The sequence below is a fragment of the Falco naumanni genome, unplaced genomic scaffold, assembly GCF_017639655.2.
Source record: "Falco naumanni isolate bFalNau1 unplaced genomic scaffold, bFalNau1.pat scaffold_173_arrow_pat_ctg1, whole genome shotgun sequence".
NCBI classification, from domain to species: Eukaryota; Metazoa; Chordata; class Aves; order Falconiformes; family Falconidae; genus Falco; species Falco naumanni.
Genome location: NW_024427384.1, coordinates 29555 through 52685, shown reverse-complemented (window position 1 = coordinate 52685; position 23131 = coordinate 29555).

The window sequence follows — 23131 nt, the reverse complement described above, 5'->3', positions numbered from 1 at the left end:
ATATTCAATAGAGGGGGTCAACAGAAACATCTTGTTTTTATAGGAAATACTAAAAACTTTGAATGGTCATTGAACAGAGTTAGAAGCAGAAAAATTTCCAGTCCTACTGAAACAGACAAAAATAGGTGTGAAAGTTCACTGAGAAAGATCTATGGACATCTTTAATGTCTGTGACCTAGAGAAAAAAAAAGTGTCACATTTAGAATTCCAGGTTTCCCTTGAATTTGAAAGGGCTTTGCAACATTGCCATGTAACATTTTGCCCCGAAAGAAACAATTCTTACTGGGAGTGTTCATGTCTTTGTCACATAAATGCCAAGGTAAAAACCCTAAAAGCTCGGTAACACCAGAAGTGCCCCAATCTTACCCTACTTACTGGGCAGTTCTTGGCATAGTGGCCAGGTTTTCCACAACAAAAGCAACTGGATGATGGTGGAGGCAGATCCAAGGGTTCCCTCAAGTAACTATAAGGTTTGGGGAAAAAAAGGAAAAGGTATGCATGTGTCTCTCTTTTAAAAAGAAACATCTCCATACTTTTTCCATAACCCTTGAAGATCACATTTGATACTTACTTGGATGGATTGTATTCATGGCAGGACTGTATCATCATCGCCTTTATCTTATCCTCTTCGGAAGCATTGGCTTCAGCCAGGTTGGCCGTCTGTTTAACAGGTAATGGTTATTTGACACACACATTAGGCTACAAATAGGCTCTCTTTGTACCTTACATAAAGACTTGTGAAGCCAATCCAAGTTTTGTCCAAGCGGACTGAAGCTATGTGTAGAAAAAAGCCCACCAGCCAGCATTTTGAAGCTGGTCTTTAAGCTCCAGACTAGTTGAAGAAGCCAGCCACGGTACATTTAACTGAGAAAGATGTGTGCAAGTAGCATTATTTACATTCTGCAGCATCAAAAGGACACACAACTTCAGAGTCGTGGCAGTTGGTTTTGCTTGCTGAAATTCAGCTTCAGACCCAGAAGCATTAAAAGGAATCAAGCTTTCTATAATCCCTCAGCAAGACAAAAGATTCTTTTCAGCAGACATCTGACCATCATGTGCTGTAGGCAGTCCAAACCGCACGGTTCCGCCCCCTCCCCCGCCGCCACTCGCTTCTTCATAGGAAGTGACTGAACTACAATTTTTTTTCCAGTGGGCACTGTCCTTTTAACACGCAAATTGTAATATAAACCTTACGCAGAACTAGATCTTCGAACTATGGAAGCCAGATGGGTTTTTTTTTTACACAGTACTTCTTCAAATGTTTCTATTACACACTAGTCCAGATACAAGCAGGGTCGAAGGGGGTGACTGTAAATTATTTGGAACTTCAAGCACCTATCCTACAGACCAACTGTTCATGTTTTTCTTTTTACATGCATTCAGTCACAAAAGCAACCAACTAGTTTCCACATGTTATTTCATCTAGCTGTTCCATATACACAGGAACATAATCCAGATCGCCATCTATGAAATCATTTCCAGTAACATTTGCAGAGAACTGTTATAGACACTTGACTGATTTGTTTGAACCCAAATGATTTACAAAACACATCCAAAACCCACAACACATTCCTAGGAACAGGCCGACATTCAAATATGGCATTCAATACATAGTCGTAACAAAGCAGAAAAGTTCTTACTACACATTGCCTCCTGTGCCAGTCTGCTCTAAAGAGGTTAGGGTAACAGTTCGGAGCTGCTTTGTTACCTATCTCCGTATTTCTGAAATATTTGAATTTCTCCAAAGCTTGGACAGTTTTCCACATTTTAGAGTAAATTTCACATGACTTTACAGAACCAAGGGACAGCCCTGAGAAAGACCAATGTCTTTTGGTGGCTGCTTCCCAAACTAATTCTGCACACACCACAACCACCACCACCACCCTGCCGCAAAATGTTAATTAACACAATTAAATTTATTAAAAAAATAAATTAAATAAATGCAGTGAGCGAGGGAAGACGTTCCCAGTGGGAAGGATTTCTTTCTCTTGGAAATGAGCTCTGGCCTTCATTTTCAGAGGAAAGAACTAGCTCCTCTGCATTAGGCCCTGTCTTCTCTAGTCTTTGTAACTTTAAAGACTATGTTTTTAATAACTTCTGTGGCTAGCACTACGCCTCTTCACCAAGTGCAATCACTAGTGTTTCCCCAGACAACGTTACACGTTGCTGGGCACAAAATACAAGCAGTTCCATTACAAAACATGCTTTCAGGCGGTCACATCTGCTGGTGTGCCTCGCATAAACACTGGCACAGTCCTATCAACAATTAGGTGCACTTGCACAGTTTTCACAGTCTGCATGTAAACAAATTAGGTTGCATCGTCCTCTGTCTGTATGCCACAATTCAGGCAGTCCCGCACCATTCAAAGAATGGATCTGTAACTGTAATGACTAGAAATTCAAAAACAGCCATGCAATTGTCCATGTTCCAGAAACACGTCTGTTCTGGCTGTTGCAAAGGCCCCAGCAATGTCCATAACTTACAGCCAATTACATCCTTCTGTAAAAATTGTGTTAGGTTCCAAAGAACAATTAACGGGACGGATGAAAAATGGTAAACAGCTTCTGAAGTGCTGCTTCTTTGTGTCTTGCAGATGAGTAAGACAGCAGCATTACACTGAGGCCAATAAGGTGCTCCCCTTCCATCTTCCAAAGCTGGGAACTACTCTCTACAGGATAGTATCAAAGTATACGCACATTTTAAAGTTAGGATAAACTCTCTGAATTATTAACAATTAATGTTTTGCTCATAATTCAGCAGTTATCCAGCTAGAGAGCACAGTGTAAGGTTTAAAAACACTATTTCACAAGAAAGTACATCTAAGCATACCTTAAAAAGCTGGGCCAGAGAAAGAGGTGCGGAAGAGTCGCCAATCTATTCAGAAAAATTAAACACATATTCAAGTTCTACATACAATCAGAACATAGCAAGAGTTCACCCCTACTGCTGTATGAAAGCCTGCGCTATATCCTCTGAGCGTCACCGGAAGAGCCACCTCCAAGCCAGTAGAATTTATACTTGTTCAAAACAAAGTCCAAACCTTAAACAGCTTAAGTTGTTTAGGTTAAGTTAAGGTTAAACAGCCTATGTTGTTAATGAGAAGAAACTAAAGTAACCAACCCCTCTTGAGATCAACCTATGGCTCAGGATACCTCAGAGGGGGACCCTTGTCAAATGCTCACAACTGCTTAAAAGACGGAGGGTTAAGGAAGCTGTCCATTTTCAGCTCAAAAGGATCTAAGAAAATTATTTCCGTTTATTTGAGAAGGAAGTGTCACTACAGGAAACATTGTCAGTGCAGTTTATAAATTAATCAGTTAATAGCTCATCATTTACTAAATGCACACAGGTATGGTTTATGAACGCAGTATAGTTTTTGCGCTGTCTTTCATTTACTTTCATTAGACCCCAAGTTCATGAATTTCTAGATTAAGTTATCCTAAGAGCTTACAAAGTGATCAGATCCCGTGACCTAGAGCTCATGTAATGCCTCACACCATTCGAGTGAAGAAAAAGCAGTTATACTTACAGATGAAAACCAAAAAAACACCACAAAGTAATGTTTGTACTATGAGGGCTATTTTGAAATGCATCGTTGCACGTAGCATTCCACCCAAGGGCCAAATGGAGATCTAGGCCATTACCAGTCAAGTATCTCCTCGAGTTACTTATTCATGTCTTAGCAGCAGAACGACAGTGTTTTCTGAGCTGAAGAAAAATGCTGCCCCTTTTCCAAATGTAAATTCAAAGTGGTGGTGTACTGAAGAGTGGCACCAAGTTCAGCGGTGCAAGCCTTGAACCTACAAGCTCTAAAAACGAGCCTACATTATCTGTACAACACACAGTCATACAAGAAATATTCTAGCCTAGTCAGTACGAAATGCAATGCCTTACTAGGCACAAATACCATTATTGACATTAGAACCGCGCAAAAGTTGGCATTGCTCAGTTTTCACTATGCTGAATCAAATACATTGGATTTAGAGCATACACTGCGTTTCACTGGAAAATATGTTTTTATGTATATATTACAAATATTATATATAAACCATATATATTTTATATATATAAAAGAATTAGTACAAGGCTACATTTCTTAAGACTTAGGTGCAGCATGTAGAAAAAAGTTTCAGCTTGTGTCTTTACATACCTCTTTTGATGTTCTACTCGCTGGCTCAGTTTGATTTCTAGAAGAAGAAAAAAAGATGATCAGAACTTAAAATAAAGCACTCGTAACCAACATAAAGCCGTGAAAACAGTTTATAAAACCTGAACACCAAAACATTGTGTTCCGGTAGTCTTATGAATATGAAAATTTATTTCTACACTTAAAGTGTGCTCTCCTGGTACATTCAGTGCATCTGAAATAAAACCCCAAATCCCATTCCTTCTTTGTCCCCAATTACTCTAAGATACAGAATGCAGCAGTGCAAGAAGAAGTCCTCAGATATTTTCTTTCTGTTCTCTAAGTCTCAAAACTATGAAGACTGTGCTACAGTTTTCTGTTCTTAAACAGTCAGCCATCCAAATATGAAGGCACCTTCAGGCAATCTGTATAGCCCCACTATCACAAACAGGTACCAGATAGAGCACTTTGGTTTCTACACTCCCCTGACAAAACAAGAACAGTTATCTGTAGAAAAGTGTTTCTTTGTGGAAGCCCAAGCACTGTGTTCAGGTACCTACCATCCTCTAGCCTAAAGTGACTACCAATTGCAGTAGAAACATCACCTGAAAGCAGTTCCAAGGATTTTCTGTGGTCGAGGAGGCCTGTGTTAACAAAATAAGAAAAAAAGCCTGGATTACCTGAATTTGCTTTAAGATCATCTTGAACATGCTCCAATATTTTAGGAAACACTTATGACACACAAGCCCTTGCCGAGATTCCACATACTCATTGGTCTGTACCTGCACGCTACTCATGAATCAAACATGCAACCGTCCATCAGTTAACAAACAATTCATACATCATCCAAAGTGTCCCACGAGCAGGGGCAACCCAAAGGCTGCTGTGCAGGTCCTGCACAAATAGAAAGGCTCATACTTCCTGCCACTGCTACACCACCACCAGGCTCGCAAGTACAGCCACGTACCTCCTGAACATGAGGAAGTGCGAGGAAATGCTTTAGATTACCACACCATGGTTTCTCCATCCATTTGCCTTGAGGAAGATACTACAAGGTGACTAACGCATTTCTGAAGGCCTCTCCACCGTGACACCATGCGTTCATCCTTCCCAAACACTAACGACTCTACCAGTTGTTTCCACAAGGTTTCCAGCTGAAGGAATAGAAAGCTAACCTGCCCGATCCATTGGCAACTTCAGGAGAGCAGCGGCATTCATCCCTTACCCCCACATGCAGGTATTTCTTGGATCTTTGATGCTAGTGGCGCCTAGCCTCTCATTTTAGGGCAGCATTCCAACACCAGGAGAGGGTGCCATCCAACCAGAAATGGAGGCTATATTGACAAGACAGCACTAAGCATCCCCATCTAAATTAACCCCCCAAACCAGGCCATGTTTAGAAGCACAGTGCTGTGGCATCCAGAAAGTCTTGGTAGCGCCTGAAAGCACTGCAACACCTACTGCAGTAATATGCCCAAGGCTTACAGGAGAGCCACATAAATTCAGGGGGTTTTGCTTGCAGATGCTTCGTGGGTACTAGGATGCTGCCGTACTGTTTGTTTGAGACACGCTGTAACTCGCCAGTACACTCTATTTATTGAGAACTAACATTAGAAAGACATGGCAAAACCACAAGTCAATAATATCTACTCATGGTGGAGGAGAGGTCTGTCTTGAAGAAGGCTGGAAAACATGACCATTCAAACCATGCTGATGCAGCTGATACAGAACTGGACTGTACGAATACATCGATGACAGCGATAATGCTGTAGTCAGGCTTACATTTGAGTATCTGCAATTGTAATCAGATTCTCTGTCCTCCATAAATCTGAGGAATACAGCAGTAATACCTGGAGCACAGAGAGCAGCTTAGGGTGAAATCAAACTTAGAAAGGTAACTACTAACATTTGGGAAAGTGCTCAACTGCTTTCTGAGCTTCAGGTTTGGAAAAGATCAACTGCTCCTTCACCGTCCTGGCACAAAAGGCAATACGCTTTAGGATGTTGTTCTTTTTCTCTTGCCCGACATAGACATTGTCTTTAGGAATCTAATAGGAAGCACTTAAGAATGAAACTTCTTGTTTGCACGGTTTGCCAGCTGGCCACTCTCAGTCTTTCCTCTGGAGACAGTATGCAGCCCACACACACACACCCCTTTGGGGTGTAAGAATACCCTGCCCCCCTCCCCCAAACAAAGGAAGCAGTCAAACACGGAGACTCGGACTGCTGGCAGATGGGAACAAATCACCAGTTCACACTGCAATGTGTCTCTCCGTTTACTCTAAAAGCAATACAAGCAAAAGCATACAATAAGGAATCTCTCTGCATAGAGGAAACAGGATGGAGAACTTGACTCTCAGAAAAAACAAGCCCAAGAACAAACACAATTCAAACATCTGAACAGTTACCACTGTTGGAGCTTGAATGCCACATCCCAGCGGGCTGAAAAATCTAAGTCTGCTTTGGGACAGATACATTCAAATCTGCCCTGTCACAACAAAAGTTAACAGCAGCTTTAACAAGAAAGATACAACCTGAATGCCTCCGTAAACTAACAGCCACAAAGAAGGTGAACACACTGAAACCCCTCCCACAGAACACAACGCGTTATGGCTACTTACCCAAGGTCTGTTTTGCCGGTAGCTTTAACTCCTCTAACAGGGACTCCCCTAACAGTTACCGATGAGTTCCCCGGAATCAGGGCATTGTCATCTGTGTATTCTGGAAACAACATCAATACAGAGAAAGCATCAGTCAGTTTGTAAGAGTGATATTAACATGTCGTGACGTAGCACTTCAGGGAATCCCTTTACACCTATAAAAGCAACACTTTACACACAGCGTCATGCTTTCATCATCTCACGGTACCTTTCCAGAAATCTTCAGGTCTGATAGTCAAACACAAGCAGCAAAATCTTTTCCATTTTTTTGGAACCGTTTCAATGCCAACAGCAAAATGGTCTCTAAAGTCACTAAAGCAGTGTCTGCTAAAGCATGAGGTTCTTTCCTGATCTAACTTTCATTGCTTTTGCTCCTGTTAGCTTACAAAACCCTAGAACATGTCTCTATAATAGCGAGCACGGAAGAGGACACCCCCACCCTGCCTCCCACCTTTTCAAACACATCCCATCCATCCATTTTGCCTTCCCACCATCTTCAAAAAGAGTCCACCATCTCTTTTTCCCCCCCCCCAGGGATATTTAAAATCCTGTTTACTTTCAGCTTCTATTAGCATTGCTTCTATTACGAGATTTCTGTGATCACGCGGCCCGGAAAAATCTGAACAAGTTGGCCATCTTCACTCAAGGTTCACTGAAGGGTCTTTCCAAGATCATGTCAACATTTAGTCAGGACTCCTGCACCAAGTTATAAAACCCACGACCGTATCTCCACAGGGAAGATCTCCAAGAACCCCCTTTAGGCAGAACATCCTGGCCGAGTTCTTTCCTTCATCTTCTGAAGGTGACTTTAAGCACGTAGATGCTGTTCAACAAAAACGGAAATTCACGGTTATGTATAAAACCCCAAAATCTGGCATACACGTGTATGACACTGAAATGTATTCCTTAGCTTTGCTCTGACAACCACTGGGGGATTTTTGCATTTCCACAGGGAAGACACCCTTACAGAAGTTCCAGTAAGTATCTGTGTCACAACCTGTACGTCTGCCTCTACCTGCATGTCTATCTCTACCGCCGTATGACACGTGACCCCGTAACACCCCCAAGACCCCTAACACCGTGCTGTTAAGTCTCCTCACAGATACTCTCCTGAACATACTTTACCTATCTGTAGGTAAACAGCGTGTTTAGGTCCAACCACTGGAAAGGCTGGGGCCAAAGTTACAGTTACCACAGCAGGCATGTCATTCTGTTTAAGTTTTAATACATCAAACAGGAAGAGGGAAAAAACCTATGAGTACACATTGTAAAGAAAAGACTGTTGTGAGAATGTCACAGAACCACAGGAAAAAAGAAAAAAAACCCCAACCGATAAAATTTGAATGTTTAAGAATGGAGATGGTTTCCAAGTCTTTTTATTTCTGACAAGTCATATTCCAAAGTCTTTAATCACATGCAAGCTTTGCCAGACGGTAGGTTACCAAACTGAAACAGCACGCTAAGTAATACGAAACCATTACCGTCTCTGAGAATCAAGCACCACTTCTGAGATTCAAAAGAACTTAGGGCTTCTCGAAGAACATTTTTAGGTATATTCACCATAACTGATCTGCCATAAAACTTCAGTATTGCCCTGACACTGTTTAACACGCAGTACCAGGACAAAAATGCACCGTTTGAAAGAAAAGAAGAAATGATGCTCAATAACACCTGAATGAAAATGTCTTTGGTGTAGCAAAGAAGCTGTATTGGCAAGAAATGCCAAGTATACTTTAGACAGAACGCTCGTCTACAAGATGGCTTTCCAGGGTCTGCATAGATTCTCACTCACAGATACACTCTTGATCCCAAACGCTGCTGCTGAGCAGTTTCTGCAGCAGCCAAGCACCACTTTTCCAATGCGGTGGAGTAAAAGTAACTGAAGACAAATTTCAGTCACCAAACCCACTTTTTTCCCCTTCAAATTAGCCATCCACTCCTTTTCTATCACGTTCAGCCTTCTCTGCCGGCTTTCAAAGAAATCTGGCAGGTTTGGGATTACAAGGCATTGTCCCACATTCCCTTCTCGTTTTACCTAGAAGGGTTCCCAGACACCAAACCTCTTCCACGCGCGGTGTCGCACACGGACCCCGTACGCTGCTGTGCCTGGCTGCGCACACAGCCCTGACGCCAGCTGCCAGCGCACAACCACGGAAGAGCAGCTCTGAGGCCCCAGCACAAGTCACCGCTGCCGGCCGCGGCCCAACCGCCTCACTGGCCACCTGCGGCACCGCCAGCCGGCCGGTCCCCGCATCCCGCGCCCACCGCCCCCACGCACCTTCCATGGTCTGGGCGCTGGTGACCTGCAGGTCGCAGTGAGTCGCCTTCAGCCTCTCGCGGCCCATGATCTGGCGCCTGAGGTCCTGTCACCGCCAGGCTTTCAATACCTGCTCTCCCCTCCTGTCACCCCCCAGGCTGTCCCCAACAGCTGTCCTCTCCTGTACCCCTCAGGCCTGTCCCCACCTACTGTCCCCTCCTGTCACCCTCCAGGCTGCCATTGCCTGCTGTCCCCTCCTGTCACCCCCGGGCTGTCACTACCTGGTGACATAAGCTACATAAGTTAAAAAAGAAAATAAGAAAAAAAAAAACCAAAATGAAAACCTGCTTTGGTGAACACCAAAACACCCGTGACTTTCTCAGACTCTTCACTACCCCACATGTGAGTCAAGGGACAGGGTCTCCTAAAGGCTCTTTTGCGGGCACTTCCTGAAGACACCCCCATCCCCCACCCCCCCACCCCACCCTGCTTTTCTACAAGTGCACAAAGAGGTTAAGAAGAGTTTCGTGTCTAAGTTAAAGGAGGCAGTTTCTGAAATTAGCTTAGGTGAAAAAAGCAAGGTGGTGTATTCATGGATTTTGTCCTCTGCAAAGCCATGAAGAAAACATGAAACGCACTCCCCAAAGGCAAAGGAGCAAACTGAGGGAGAGCAGCTCATCGGCACCTTTCAGAGCTTCAACAGTCTGGAGAAACGGGAAAAACACCCATACAAAGATAAAGAGCAGCCAAGATGCACTTTTATAAAATGCACATTGGGGCCTGTTCCAGATCTCCGAATGACTTTCAATATTGCTTTGCATGACTATTAGACCAAGGCCTAAAGTGGCGTGATAGCTTCTGCTTGCCGGGGCATGGTAAGATCACTCAAACGAGCGACAAGGTAACAAGTAAACACCAAAGGCAATAGCGGAGCTTACCGTTTCCCTCCACTGGCGACCAGCTGTGCAGTAAACCAGCTTAACCAGCCTCCCTAAGGATGGCTCTAAAGTCGCTGAAAAGGAAAAAAAAAGAAGGTAAGTCCTTAGCCTGGAATGTAAAGGCACCATCTTGGCTCCCAGGCAGGTGGCACTGATGGCCCAGCAGGGTCATGTCCCCACGTTCCAGGAAAGATAAAAAAAGCGCAGGACATGTTTGTGGGGTGGGTTTGATGCATCCTTTCCGTTTGCTGAAAGCCTGAGGAAGGATGTATTCCACGGTAGGACCGGTGGCACTTTAGACCTGAGGTTAAAAAAGTGCTGCACTTCAGTGACGCGCCCCAAGCTGCTTTCACCACCAAAGAGAAAAAGATTTGCTCTCTCCAGTATGGTGGGAATGATACCATAAAGTCGGTCAGGGAGAAAAACCCTCTAAGCCTTGCCTGCAAGTTTCAGAAGGCCGGCATTCTTTATGGCAGTGCTGGGAGCACGGGGGAATGTTTCCTCTGAGCGTGCTCACCCAGTTCCTCGAGGGTACGCACTATGGACAGCAGAGCACTTGCACACTCATAGCGCATTACACACGCATTTTCAGTCAGGCACGGGATGGGTTACAAGTTGCTTGCTTTAATGCAAACGAGCACACACCCTCAGACAGCACTGCTGAGGTTTTTTACTAGCTCCCCGTGCTCCCCAAGCGGGGCCTTGCCCTCTCTCGGGGGGCTACCTGAGTCAGAGGTCACGATCTCCCCCCACAACAATTACCTTTGTCCGAATTCCAACCAACATTCTGCGGATCGCAGCACTCTATCGGCTTGTCTCCTCCTGCGACCACAACGTCCTCACCCAGAGGCTCTTTCTGCATCACCGAAGAGAACGCAGATCTTTTCCCCATCCGTTCTTTGTTCCCCATCCTTCCCAAGGCTGACTCCCTGGATGAGAGGTCCCTTAATTCGTCACTTCTAACAGCTTTAGAGAGTCAGCTTGGCCTAACCTTTGTGCGCAGGTGTGTTTAACGTAGAGCTACACACCAAATCAGAGCGTGGCAACTGGGGAGCTCAGACATCTTGTCCCTTTGCCGAGCCAGCAGCTTCCCCTTTACAGAATCCCTGGACATAAATGTATATACGGTGGAATCTAAACGGTGGCATCAAACGTCCCGCCAGACACCACATCCGTCCCTAAAATCCTTCCCCCAAACAACCCTGAAAGACTTCCCTTGACACCCTCCTCCACCCCAGGCTGTTCCTGAAATCATCCCCCACCTCCATGTCCCTGCCCTGGCCCTAAAACATTTCCCCTGGACCCTGGTGTAGCCCTAAAGTCCCTCCCCCACCCTCGGTCTAGCCCTAAAGTCCTTCCCCCAACCCCCCCGGTCCTTCCCTAAAGGCCTTCATCAAACCTCCCGTCCGTCCCTAAAACCCTTCCCCCAGGCTCCCCACTCTGTTCTCTAAATAACACACACATCCTCCACCCCCCTCACTCCCACCCCCCCCCCCACCCCCCCCGGTTTATCAATACACACACACCCGCCTCCTCAAACCTCCCCCACCCCCCATACACCCACTCCCACAAACACACATCCTTGCCCCACCCCCCACCCCCACACACCCCGCTCCATCCCTAAACACCTTCATCCATTCCCACCCGTCCCTCCCTAAACCCCTTCCCCCCGCCCCCTCCCCTGCTCCTGTCCCTCTGTCCCTGGCACGGCCCAACTGCCCAGCACCACCAGACCACTCTGGCCCAAACACCATAAGGCAATGGTTCCCACCTGACAATAGCAAGTCGAGGAACATTTTTTTTTTTTCTAAATAGAGAGAGTTTTACTTCGTACGCTGCCGACTACGCTGAATTATGTTTTGCTGACCGGCTGGATACACAGCAAAGCTGAACTCCACATCAAATATAATCAAATCTATCAAGTATATCAAATAATGGAATGTATCAAATGCAGTTTCTTATATTGCAATAAAAGAAAATAGCATGCAATATGATAAAAGGAACCAGTAGCAGTTACTGTGAGCGATATGATAAAAGAGCAATAGGAGCGAAGCATCCATTTGTTATCCCAAAGTGTTAACGTGACTAAGGAAAGGAGACATCACCAATTCCCACCCCAACAACACCCAGGCCCACCCTTCGGCTGGGAGCCCCCTTGCAGCCAGTGCCAGGAGTCTCTCGGGAACTGGGAAATTCCCCTGGAGAAGGTTCCAGGAAGGAATTCTCTCGCTGCTTCCCACCGTGCATGGTAGCCATGTGAGGCACAGCACAAGAGTTCTGCTCCCTGCTTTCTCTGGTGAGGAAGTTGACACAGCACATTTACACCCATACAGAACCAAAAAACATGGCTTGGGAAAGTGCAGGGCTGCTCCCCTGGAGAGGGTTCCAGGAAGGAATTCTCTTGCTGCTTCTCACCCTGCCCTGGCAGCCGTGTCAGGCACAGCAGAAAAGTTCTGCTCCCTGCTTTCTGTGGTCAGAAAACTGACCTCTTTTCCTTGGCAATAATGCACAGCCCAAAAAACTCACCTTGGCAAAGTGCAGCAGTGCTCCCTGGAGAAGGTTCCAGGAACGAATTCTCTGGCTGCTTCTCACCCTGCCCTGGCAGCCATGTCAGGCACAGCACAAAAGTTCTGCTCCCTGCTTTCTGTGGTGAGCAAAATTAATCCTTCAGCGTTGCAGTCGTTAAGAGCCAAAAAAAGTCACTTTGGGAAAGTACAGCACTCCTCCCATAAAGAAGGTACCAGGAAAAAATTCTCTTGTTGTTCTCACCCTGCCCTGGCAGCCATGTGAGGAAGAGCACCAAACTTCTTCTCCCTGCTTTCTGTGCTGAGAACATTGACACAAACCTTGTGCACTCATGCAGAGCTAAAAGAAAAAATGTATCTTGAGAAAGTGCAGCACAGCTCCCCTGGAGAAGGTTCCAGAAACGAATTCTCTTGCTGCTTCTCACCCTGCCCTGGCACCCATGTGAGGCACAGCACAAAAGTGCTGCTCCCTGCTTCCTGTGGTGAGAAAATTGACCAAAACCTTGTGCACTCATGCTGAACCAGAGCTCACTTTGTGAAAGTGCAGCACTGTTCCCCTGGAGAAGGTGCCAGGCAGGAATTCTCTTGCTGTTTCTCACTCTGTCCTTGCAGCCATGTGAGGCACAGCACAAATGTGCTGCTCCCTAGTAGCTGTGTTCTGAAAATTAACCCCTCACATTTGCAATCGCATAGAGCCAAAAAACCCCTCACCTTGACAAGTGCAGCACTGCTCCCCTGGAGAAGGTTCCAGGAAGAAACTCTCTTGCTGTTTCTTACCATGCCCTGGCCGCCATGTGAGGCACAGCACAAAAGTGCTGCTCCCTGCTTTCTAAAGTTGGCAAAATTGACCGTTTATAGTTCTACTCATGTAGAGACAGGACTTTCTTACTCAAAAGCAAAACCCGAAAAGCCACGTAGCCGTGGGAAACCCTTTATCCTTCCGTGTGGCTGGTGACTTCCCATGGCTCTTCCGCAAGGCAGGAGAAACAACCATGAATTTGGAAGCCCACGTAAATTCAAGTACACTTAGTCCTCTGACAGTCACTACTTATGGGCCAGCAGTCCTCTCACCCCTCCACAGATCTGCCTCTTAGTCCTCTAGCAGTCATCCTCCATGGAGGGACCACAAGTCCTCCATACCTACCTACCAACTCAACAGAAATGAGTCAGACCACGCCAGAAGTGACACTGCCTGACCTGCAGGAGATATATTAGGCCTGTAACGATGGTTTCAAGACAGAAAAAACCACCACCATCCACCAGCACAGCAGAAAAACAACCAGAAGAAACATCATACACAAACCAAAGGCCCCCATGCAAACCCCACAAAGGCAAAATAGCTGAAAAAAGGCACGCTCCACAAAAAAAAACAACCACACAGAACACATGATAAAAATGCCATAACCCCAGGAACACAGGGACAACAAACACAGGTTCTGTCCATAACAGTAACACACTTTGACACTAACTCACCTGACCTCTGGCATACCATAACCTTGTTGCCCCCAAACCACAGCACATTGTAGCCCTAAGGCAACACAAAATGGAACGCAAAGTCCCTGAAGATCTCCGCCAGGGCAAAAGCAAAGCACAGAGCCACACGGGAGGGTGGGGTTGGACGGGACCCGTGGAGGTCCTCTGGGCCAAGCCCTCTGCTCCAGCACGCTCAGCTAGAGCAGGTCGCAGAGAACTGTGTGCCCTTGGCCTTTGAAGATCTGCAAGGACAGAGGCTGCACAACCTCCTTGGACAACCTCTGCCAGCATTTGACCGCTCTGAGGGGGAAAATTTGCCATTTCTATCTCTCATTTCACTGTACCACATTCCAGAACAGCCAGGACATTACAAGCTCAGGCTTGAAAGCCAGTGCTGTGGCTGGCCTGAAATTCTGTCCCCCTTTTTTTCATCCACTGGTAGCTAAAGGAGGACAAAGAAGGATTTCTTTCAAAGGAGAACTTCTCTTTTCCTCTGTCCTTCTTCTCTACCAGTGATCTGGATTCTGAGTGCTGCGCCACTGTCCTAATGGCTGGGAGAGGGATACTTCTCGTAGGACAGGGAGGAGGTGACAGTGGAGATCATCAGGCTGGGGAAGCTGAAGGAAAACGCAAGCAACTGGAGTTGCCTGGAGCAAGAGTGGCCACCTTCAGAGCTAGGTCACCTCGTGTCCTCAGCTCCCATGCAGGAGCTGAACCACACACATGGACTGCAAAGCAGTGTGGTCCTTAGAAAAAAACCTGCTTTTGGCTCGGGATCGCCCAGGGGCATTTAACTGCAATTCCACCCTTGTCAGCAGGAAGGAAACAGGCCCTGCAAGCACACACTGAGGCATGACACCTTCACCGGGGCTAAAGGGTACCTCAGGAGACCTGCATGGGACCCCCCAGCACCTGGATTGCTGGCTGGAGGATGGGTCGGTCAAAGGACCCTGATGGGAGCCCTGCAGGCTCCATACATTGGACCAACGGGCACCTTCCCTTGTCACACAGAGCATCCTCTCGGATGCTCTGCACAGTTTCTGGTAGATCTCTGGAGAAGAGCTTCTCCGCAGCCCTCTCCCGTGGGCTTGCTCACCCCTGGAGCCCTTCCCAAGCACAGCCCCAGCAGGTGGATGCAGCCGGCGATGCAGGGAAGAACAAGCAGCAGGCACCACAGTCAGCACTGCGGGAAAGCTGGGACCCCAGACACCCACTCAGGCTCCCCAATCCCAGCCTGGCCCACAAGAGTGCCTTTATATCCCTTTCCCAGAAGTGCTGAATTCCCCTTCCAGCATTAGCCACTGGACCCACGCTGCTTCTGCGGTGTACAACAGCCAACAGAGAACTTGCTACATGTCTCTGATTTCCTGCATTTTTCCTGAAAAGGGTGGGTGTGTAACTCTCTGAATGGCTTCTATTTGAAGCAAGGCATTGCTTAGGGTCAACAGTGAAACGAGACACGGGCCATCAAAAGCTGGCTAGGGGTCCCTTCTTTGCCGTGGTCATGGCCTACCCCACAAACTCGCCCCTGGCCCTGTTGGCCACCGGCTGGGTGAAGGTCATGGCTAACAGGGCAGGGGCTCCTGGGTGCTGCTCATCCAGCCCTGATTGCCAAGGGTGAAGCCTTAGCACCCAGGTGGGATAAGGCCTTCCCAAGCAAGGGTGGTGCTCCAGGGGCACCACAATTCCTGCCGAAGCTCACCACACATTTCATTTACCTGTGGCGCCTGGCAGGACACGAGCGGCTCTTGACTGCTGCTAGTCCCCCCGCCTTTTGGTAAAAATGGAATTTTTTCCTCCCGGTGGGCCTGCTCCAATTCCAGCGCCTTGGGGCCTGAGGCCTAGCACGGCCTGGTTGCCAGAGGCCTTCCGACCGCTAGGCCGGCCTCCACCAAGAGGAGCCTGCCTCAGGCCACAACGGCCATCTCTAGGAAAAACAGCTTCTTTTATTGAGCAGGACCCTGTCAAAACCCCAGGTCAAAGCGTTGGCCGCAGGCGCAGGGAGGTGGCCCTCGCCCCCTGCCCTGTCCTGCTCGGGGCTCCCCCGGGCAAGGCAGGCCCGGCCATACTGGAGAGGGCCCCAGCCCCGCCCCCCCAGGCCCCGCCCACTTTCCGTTGGGCTCAGACCGTTGGTCACGGGGAGCCCACGGCCACCACAGGCAGCAGAGCAGAGCTGTGCTGGCACGCAGCGGCGCTGGCAGGAGGCAGCCTCTGGCCCAGGAGCGCTGCCACAGCACCAGCACCCCGCTCCCCAGCCTCCCCGTCGCCGGCTGGGCCCCCTCCTCGGTGCACGGCCAGGGCCCTCCTCTCCCGGGCAGGATGGGCCAGGCCTGCTGCTGCTGCAGCTCCAGGTGGGCTCCCCCCGGGCTCGGGGACACGCGGGCACAGCTGGGCCACGCAGCACTGGCGTTGCTCATGCCCGCCGCGCTCTGCTCTGCAGGGAGGCTCTCAGCGACGCCGAGCCGGTGCTGAGCACAGACGTGCGGCTGACCCGGGGCCGCAAGAGGAGCGAGAGGCGCCTGCTCCTCCTCCACAAGGAACTGGTGGTCGCCAAGTTGCGGTAAGACCCTCAGAGCCCAGATCCTTCCCCCCAGCCCCGGCCCAGGGACACCCTGGCACCAGCCCCAGGCCCCGGCCCCTCGGTGCTGGAGGCACCCATGTCCGTCCCAAGAGCAGGTGGGGGACAGGGCTCTGTGCGTGGGGACCCAGCCCAAGGAGCCCCCCTCCAGCTCAGTGCCCGCCTCTGCTCTCTGCAGACGTGGCACCAGCCTGCGCCCACAGCTCTGCCTGGCCCTGGACCAGCTGTGGGTGCTCAGCAGCGAGAAGGAGGCTGCGGGACACAAAGAAGAGGAAGGCACCGATGAGGGCAGGACCTCCCTCATCTTCACTTGGCTCACTGGCTTCTGCGTTGCTGACTTCGGGTGAGTCGTGGCACCACGTCCCATGGCCAGGCAGGAGAGGTTCCCAACCGTGCCCATGCCACCCTGTGAATGGCCTCTGCCCCCCCTCCTGGGCAGGGAGCAGGCAGCTCAGTGGCAGGAGGGATTGATGGGGGGGCCTTTCCCCATCCTGCATCACCTGGCCACCTTTTGGTCCCCAGAAGGGAAGGGCAAAAGCAGCTGCATGTGCAGGATGGCAGGACACAGGGAGCCAGGGCTTGGGCAGCACCTCTGCCCTGCCCCACAGGGCTCCATCCTGCCCCTGTGTCCTTGCCCACGGGGTAGGGCTGTGCAGGCACCCACCTCTGCCCATGGGCGGGGGGCTGTAGGGCCTGACGCTGTGTCTCCTCTCTTTCTGCAGTTCCTGGGCACTGAAGGAGCAGTGGGTGGGCACACTGCTCAGGTAAGCCAGGGGGATGCTCCCAGCTGGCCAGGGGAACATAGCTCCCCAGCTCTCGGGCAGAGCTGCCGAACAAGGGAGAAGAGGCAGCCTGGGGCTCACCCAGCTCTTTCCCTGTGCCTTTCCCACTGCACAGGATACCAGAAGGACCCAAGAGAGCCCAAGTCACCCATGTGGCATCGCTCAGACTCCTGGAGAAGGAGCTAAGCCGCCGCTGTGCCATGAGTGTCACTCTGGTCTGGGCTCTGTCCCTGAGCAGTGGTCCTCTAGCCGAGCATCAGAGCCATCGCTGCTCACCTTCTTCCCATCCTTCTCTCTTGCCCAGTGGAGGACATTTAGCACCAGGAACCTGGAGAAGCTGGTGGAGGGGCAGGCAAGGGTGAGGATGGCTGCCTTTCACCCACCTCTGGCTGCGCTGTGGTGCCAGGGATGTGCGTTGAGGGGGATGGGCTTGTGCAGGAGAGAGGGAGGGAGTGTCCCACAGTGCCTCTTGGCCAGTGGAAGGGGTTGGGGAGCCACCAGGAACACTGGCATGGCCTCGCTGGTGGCACTGGGAGAAACCCTGCCACGTGGGGCAGAGAGCCCAGGAAGGCAGAGGCTCCCAGCTCTGCTGCGCTCAGGCTCCCGGTGCTGGGTGGCTGCTCACTGGTGGCCCTTTCCTCTGTGGGGCTACTCTGCTAAGCGCTGCTGTGTTCTTGCAGACTGATGCCAAGCAAGGGCCTCCCATGGACTCGTCGAGCATCGGAGAGGGACTTTGCCGCTCACCAGGTGAGTTTTGGAACAAAAGGCCACCTCCTGCAAGCGGTTGATCTGTGCTCACTTGTCCCCCGAGTGTCGCCATGCAGGTTGGGCAGCCCAAGGAAGGAAGTCACCTGGATGAACAAGGACACCCGCTGGGCAGTGGCTGCTGCATGTGGCTCTGTGGGGACACGAAGCTTCTGCCACTGTTGTGGTGGCACGCTGGATCTCGGGAGCATCCCAGCCACTAAACCAGAGCCACAGTTGCAGCTGCTGGCTCCCTGCCCGTCCTGCCGCACTGCTCAGCACTGGGCAGCAGGCCAGACAGGCTCCGGGAGCGCTGGCCTGAGGGTCTCCATTGATGGGCTCTGGCTCTGTCTTCCTTTGCAGCAGGAGGGAGCAGCAGCAGCATGAATAGGAGGAGGGGGCTGCCCTGGCCCTTCGCTCTGCAGCAGAGCGTGGCTACTGCCCAGGCACCAGGGCAGGCGGGCTCCGGCTGCAGCAGGGCGCTCTTTGGGCAGCCCCTGGCAGCCCTCGGTGGGGAGGACAACACGCTGCCCCGGCCCATCCAGGTAAGCCAGCCTGGACACCGGGTCCCCAGCCCTCCCCCTGGATTTTCCGTAGAGGTGGTGGGTGTCCCAGGGCTCCAGGGACAGGGGACTGGGCTCTGCACCCACAGCAAGGAGCCAGCCCTGAGGCAGTGCTCTGGCCACCGCTGCTGGAAGGCAGCTCCTCCGCCAAGCAACTGTCCTCCCGCCTCTCCTGCAGGAGCTGCTGGCTGCCCTGTGGCAGGAAGGACCATCAACAGAGGGGATATTCCACCTGTCTGCCAGCGGGACAGCAGTTCGGGAGCTGCGGGAGGCCCTGGACTGTGGCGCAGATGTCGACCTGGCCAGCCAGCCTGTGCTGCTGCTCACTGTCATCTTGAAGGTGAGCACTTCTGAGCTGCAGCTGGTGGAGCTCCAGGCTGGCCTGCAGCGTTCAAAGGCTCACCTGGAGCCCTTGGCATCGCAGGACTTCCTCCGAAACATTCCTGGCAGGCTCCTTGTGAGCAACCTCTACGAGGACTGGATGGCAGCCATGCAGAAGACCAGCAGGGAGGAGAACATGGAAGAGCTGAAAGCTTAAGTGTGGGCAGCAGCCTGCCTGGTGAGCAAGCAGGAGCCCTGACCTCTGGCTGAGAGCACCTGCAAGGCTGCGCGACGTGACCGCTGGCTCCCGCCCACCTTGGGCAAGGCTGAGGGATGGCTGTGGGCAACATGTGCCTTGTCAGACTTCTGCTCCTCTTCCCTCAGGGTGGCCGAGAAGTTGCCTGTGACCAATCTGCTCCTTCTGAAGCGGCTGCTGGCTCTCCTCCAGCACATCGGCTGCAATGCAGCCAGCAGCAAGATGAGCTGCAGCAACCTGGCTGTCTGTGTTGGGCCCAACCTGCTGGGCCCACCTGACGAGGGCCTGCTCCCACTGGAGGCAATGCTGGAGGTCACTGGGAAGGTACTGGTGCTGTAGTGAGCTGCAGAGCTGCAGCCTTTGCGGCGCCTCTGGGCTTGGCTGCACAGAGGTCTCTGGAGGCCTCCTCCCTTGGGCAGATGCTGCTGGGGTGGCTGCCTGCAAGAGCAGCCCCACAGCCACCGCCTTCTGCGCAGAGGCAAGGCGCAGGAGAGGCAGGGGCTGCCTGGTCATTTTCAGGCAGCTGGGTTGAAACCAGGGCTTTGACGTGTGCAGGTGAAGGTGCCAGTGGAGTTTCTGGTGGAGAACTGCGGCAAAATCTTTGGGGAGGAGACAAGTGACCCCCCGTGCCCAGCAGCCGAGGAGTGGCTGCCAAGCAGAGATCCAGAGGTAAGAGGCAGTGGGGCTGAGGGTTGTCACAGGTTGGGGCTTGGGATGCCAGAACCCTCAGCGTCGTTTCTGGCGGGGATGGGCATCGTGTGTGGTCCTCTCAGCCCTGCTTGTCTCATGGCCTCTCTTTGCCCCTGCCTCTTGGGGCATGAACACTTTGCTCAGCAAGATGAGCTGAGGCCTGCAGGCAGGGCACAGGAGGGCTGAAAACAGAAGTGGTGGAGGGCTGCAGGTGGGGTTTGCTTGAGCTGGTTTTTACCTCCAAGGACTCACTGTGACGCATGGGCTTTATCTTTCTAGAGCTGCATTTGGAAGAGCCAAGCGTTTGTGCAGTCGCAGAGGATACCAAGCATGCAACAGAAGCCTTGCCGCACACATCCCCCTCTCTGCTCAGTGTCCTCGAAGAAGCTGAGGGAGATACGGTGGTGGAGTCTGCAACGGGAGAGGTATGTCAGCCCCCCAGCCACGGTGACAGCCTGTCTGCTGTAGGAGGGCAGTTTCTGATGAGGCCATGTCGCTGCTGTGCCTGTGCCTGGCAGCAGAGCCGGGCTGTGTTTGGGCTTTTCCTCCAGCCCCTCAAGGCTGATGCATAGGAAGGGAAAGTAGCAAGATGATTCCCAAATGCACTAGGCATGTGCTTGATCAAACAAAAGGCCCACAAAATAGCTACAAAAAGACAGAGGGGGGTCGCTGCCAAGCTCAGAGGGGTTTTGCCCGGATCCTACTTTGTTAGAGCTTCATCGAGTCTGGGGGGGAGGTAGCAGATGACTGTGCCCTGTGGCTGATGCAAACCAGCCAAAGGGATCTCCTCTGGAGAGCTGGAGAGCTAAGGGAGCAGTTTGGCCAGCAGTTGCTTCCTACTCCAGATCGTCTCTTGCCACCTGCCAACTGCAAGATTTATCTTGTAGGCACCTCCAGCTTTGCCTCCAACTGCCCCCGAGAGTGCAGCAGGCCCCCTGGGGTGTCCAGTCGATCTGGCCAGCCTTTCAGAGGACAGAAGGTAAAATGGAATCACTTTGGTTAAAATCAGAACGGACTCCAGTGGATGGTGGCTTTCCCCCTAACTAATGCCACTGTGGGATGGAAAGGTCTGCAGGCTCTCTCCAGAACAAGAAACAAAGAACAAACAAAAGGCAGCCAAAGAGAAAAGAGCCCTGGGGAGAGGACAGTGAAAGCTGCACAGAAAAGAAGAGGAAGAAGAAAGAAAAGGTGTTTGGGGCTGCATCAGTGCAAAGATGCAGGAAGGTGCAGAAGGTCAGGAAGCCCAGGTGTGTACCAAGCACTGCACCCGTCTTTCCCAACTCTCAGCACTCATCTGCGTCAGTGCAACTTGCTGGCAAGGGAGGGCGAGGGATGGTGCTGGGCAGGGTTTGGAACGAGCTCCGTGGCAGCTGCCCAGGGGCTCCCCACGGAGCCCTGCTTCATGGCACAGGGGCACTACGCATCTCTGCTCCCACGCAGGCCTCTAAGGGCATTCCCCATGGGGACAAGGCACCAGAGACACCCCTTAGCTGATGGCAGCAACAGCTCTCTCTTCTGGGCCACGAAGAGTTCCTGCTGAATGCTGTTCCCCGCACAAAGGGGAACAAAGTCCTGCCTCTTCCTGCTTTCAGGGAGTTAGCAGAGCTTTCTGACTCTCTCATTGCAGGTGCTGGTTCGTTTTCAGCAGCTGAACCACTCTGTCTGCTGGGCCCCCGCAACCATTATTACCAATAAAACATTCTTTTCTCTCTTGTGCCTGTGCCTGCCATGGGACTTTCTGGCGTGGGGAGCTGTTATCTGGGGATGAATCCTCAGGGAGGAGTTTGGGATGGTCCCTTCTCCCAGTGACCTTTCCATTGGGCATCAGGGCTGCGTTGAGGTGCTTTAGGTGCGAAACCAGAGCACAATATCACACAGGAGGGTGGCAACTGGAAGGGACCCATGGAGAACATCTGGTCCAACATCTGCTCAAGCAAGTTGCCTGGGACCACGTCCCGGCGAGGTTTGGGTATCTCTGTGCAGCAGCGCCATGAGATCAGAGCAAGGACAAGGCAGAGGCAGGCCATGGTGGCCAGGAAGGACTAAAGGTGCTGATGCCGTCAGCTGCAGCTTGCTGTCCCCTGCAGCCACCCTCCTGGCGCAGTGCTTGATGGCCACTTTCCTCAGACCCCCTGAGTTCATGGCAATGGTGGAGATTAACTGCCACGCCAAACGGTATAGTTGTATCAGGTCACCAACAAGCTAACTCTTGGTTTAAATCACACCAACTATCTATTAAAGGTTATCTGAATCCCAGAGATCTAACAAGGGGGGGGAAAAATCCCCCAGAAAATACTACATATGCTCCCTTTTTCACTTCCAAAGGATGCAGGGTTTGCATTATAGCTTGCAGTCCACACCTCACCCAGTGCATTTGCAAGACACCAGCTGGGAAGCCAGAACACCTGCCCCCTCCTACCCCCAGGTGGCTGCCAAAGCAGCAGCACGGCAAGGATAGCAAGCTCCCCATCGGGCCACCTGTACCTGCCAAACCTCTGGCTGAGCACTTGCCATGATACCAAAAAACGGGCCAAAAGAAAACCCTCGTGACTTCCTCTTGTAAGTTTAGAAGGCAGGCATTCTTTATTGCAGCACTGGGCACACGGAGATTAGCATCTCAAATCACGTGCAGCCACCTGAACAGCCTTCTGCAATTCATTACAACAAAACATACATGTTCATCACATTTCTCCAAAATATAAGACACATTATAACTACTTCCTCAAAATCGTTTAGATCTGCATAAGGCACTTGCGTATGTCACTTTGCTCCTGGGGGTCTTTCTTGGGGTCTCTCGAGACTGCTGGCGGTCAGCAAGCTCCTGAACTCCAGCTGAACTTTCTTGGGGAACGTGTGCTCTACTTGTTCCTATAGAACTTCATTTATTCTCTGTGCTGTATTGAAGGCAACACACCGTTACCCCACTACCCTCATCTATTGGTATAGCCCAGGTGCCTCAGAAAGCTTGCCACCCCTTACTGAGCTTATTCAATAGGCCGAGTTAATCACTGCTTTAGTTGCAGCCTCTCCTAGTGATTCTTTATAACTTAATCCTGTCAGCGAGGAGAAGCGTCCAGCTGTGCCACTGAAGGCAGCAGCCTCGAGTCACCAGGCTGCTCCCTAATGGAAGCAATCCTGACTGCCTGGATCTCGCCGCTGAGAGGCTGTATTTAAAAAATGAAGTGTTTTCCAGCAAGGGAAACAAGGCTTGAGCACT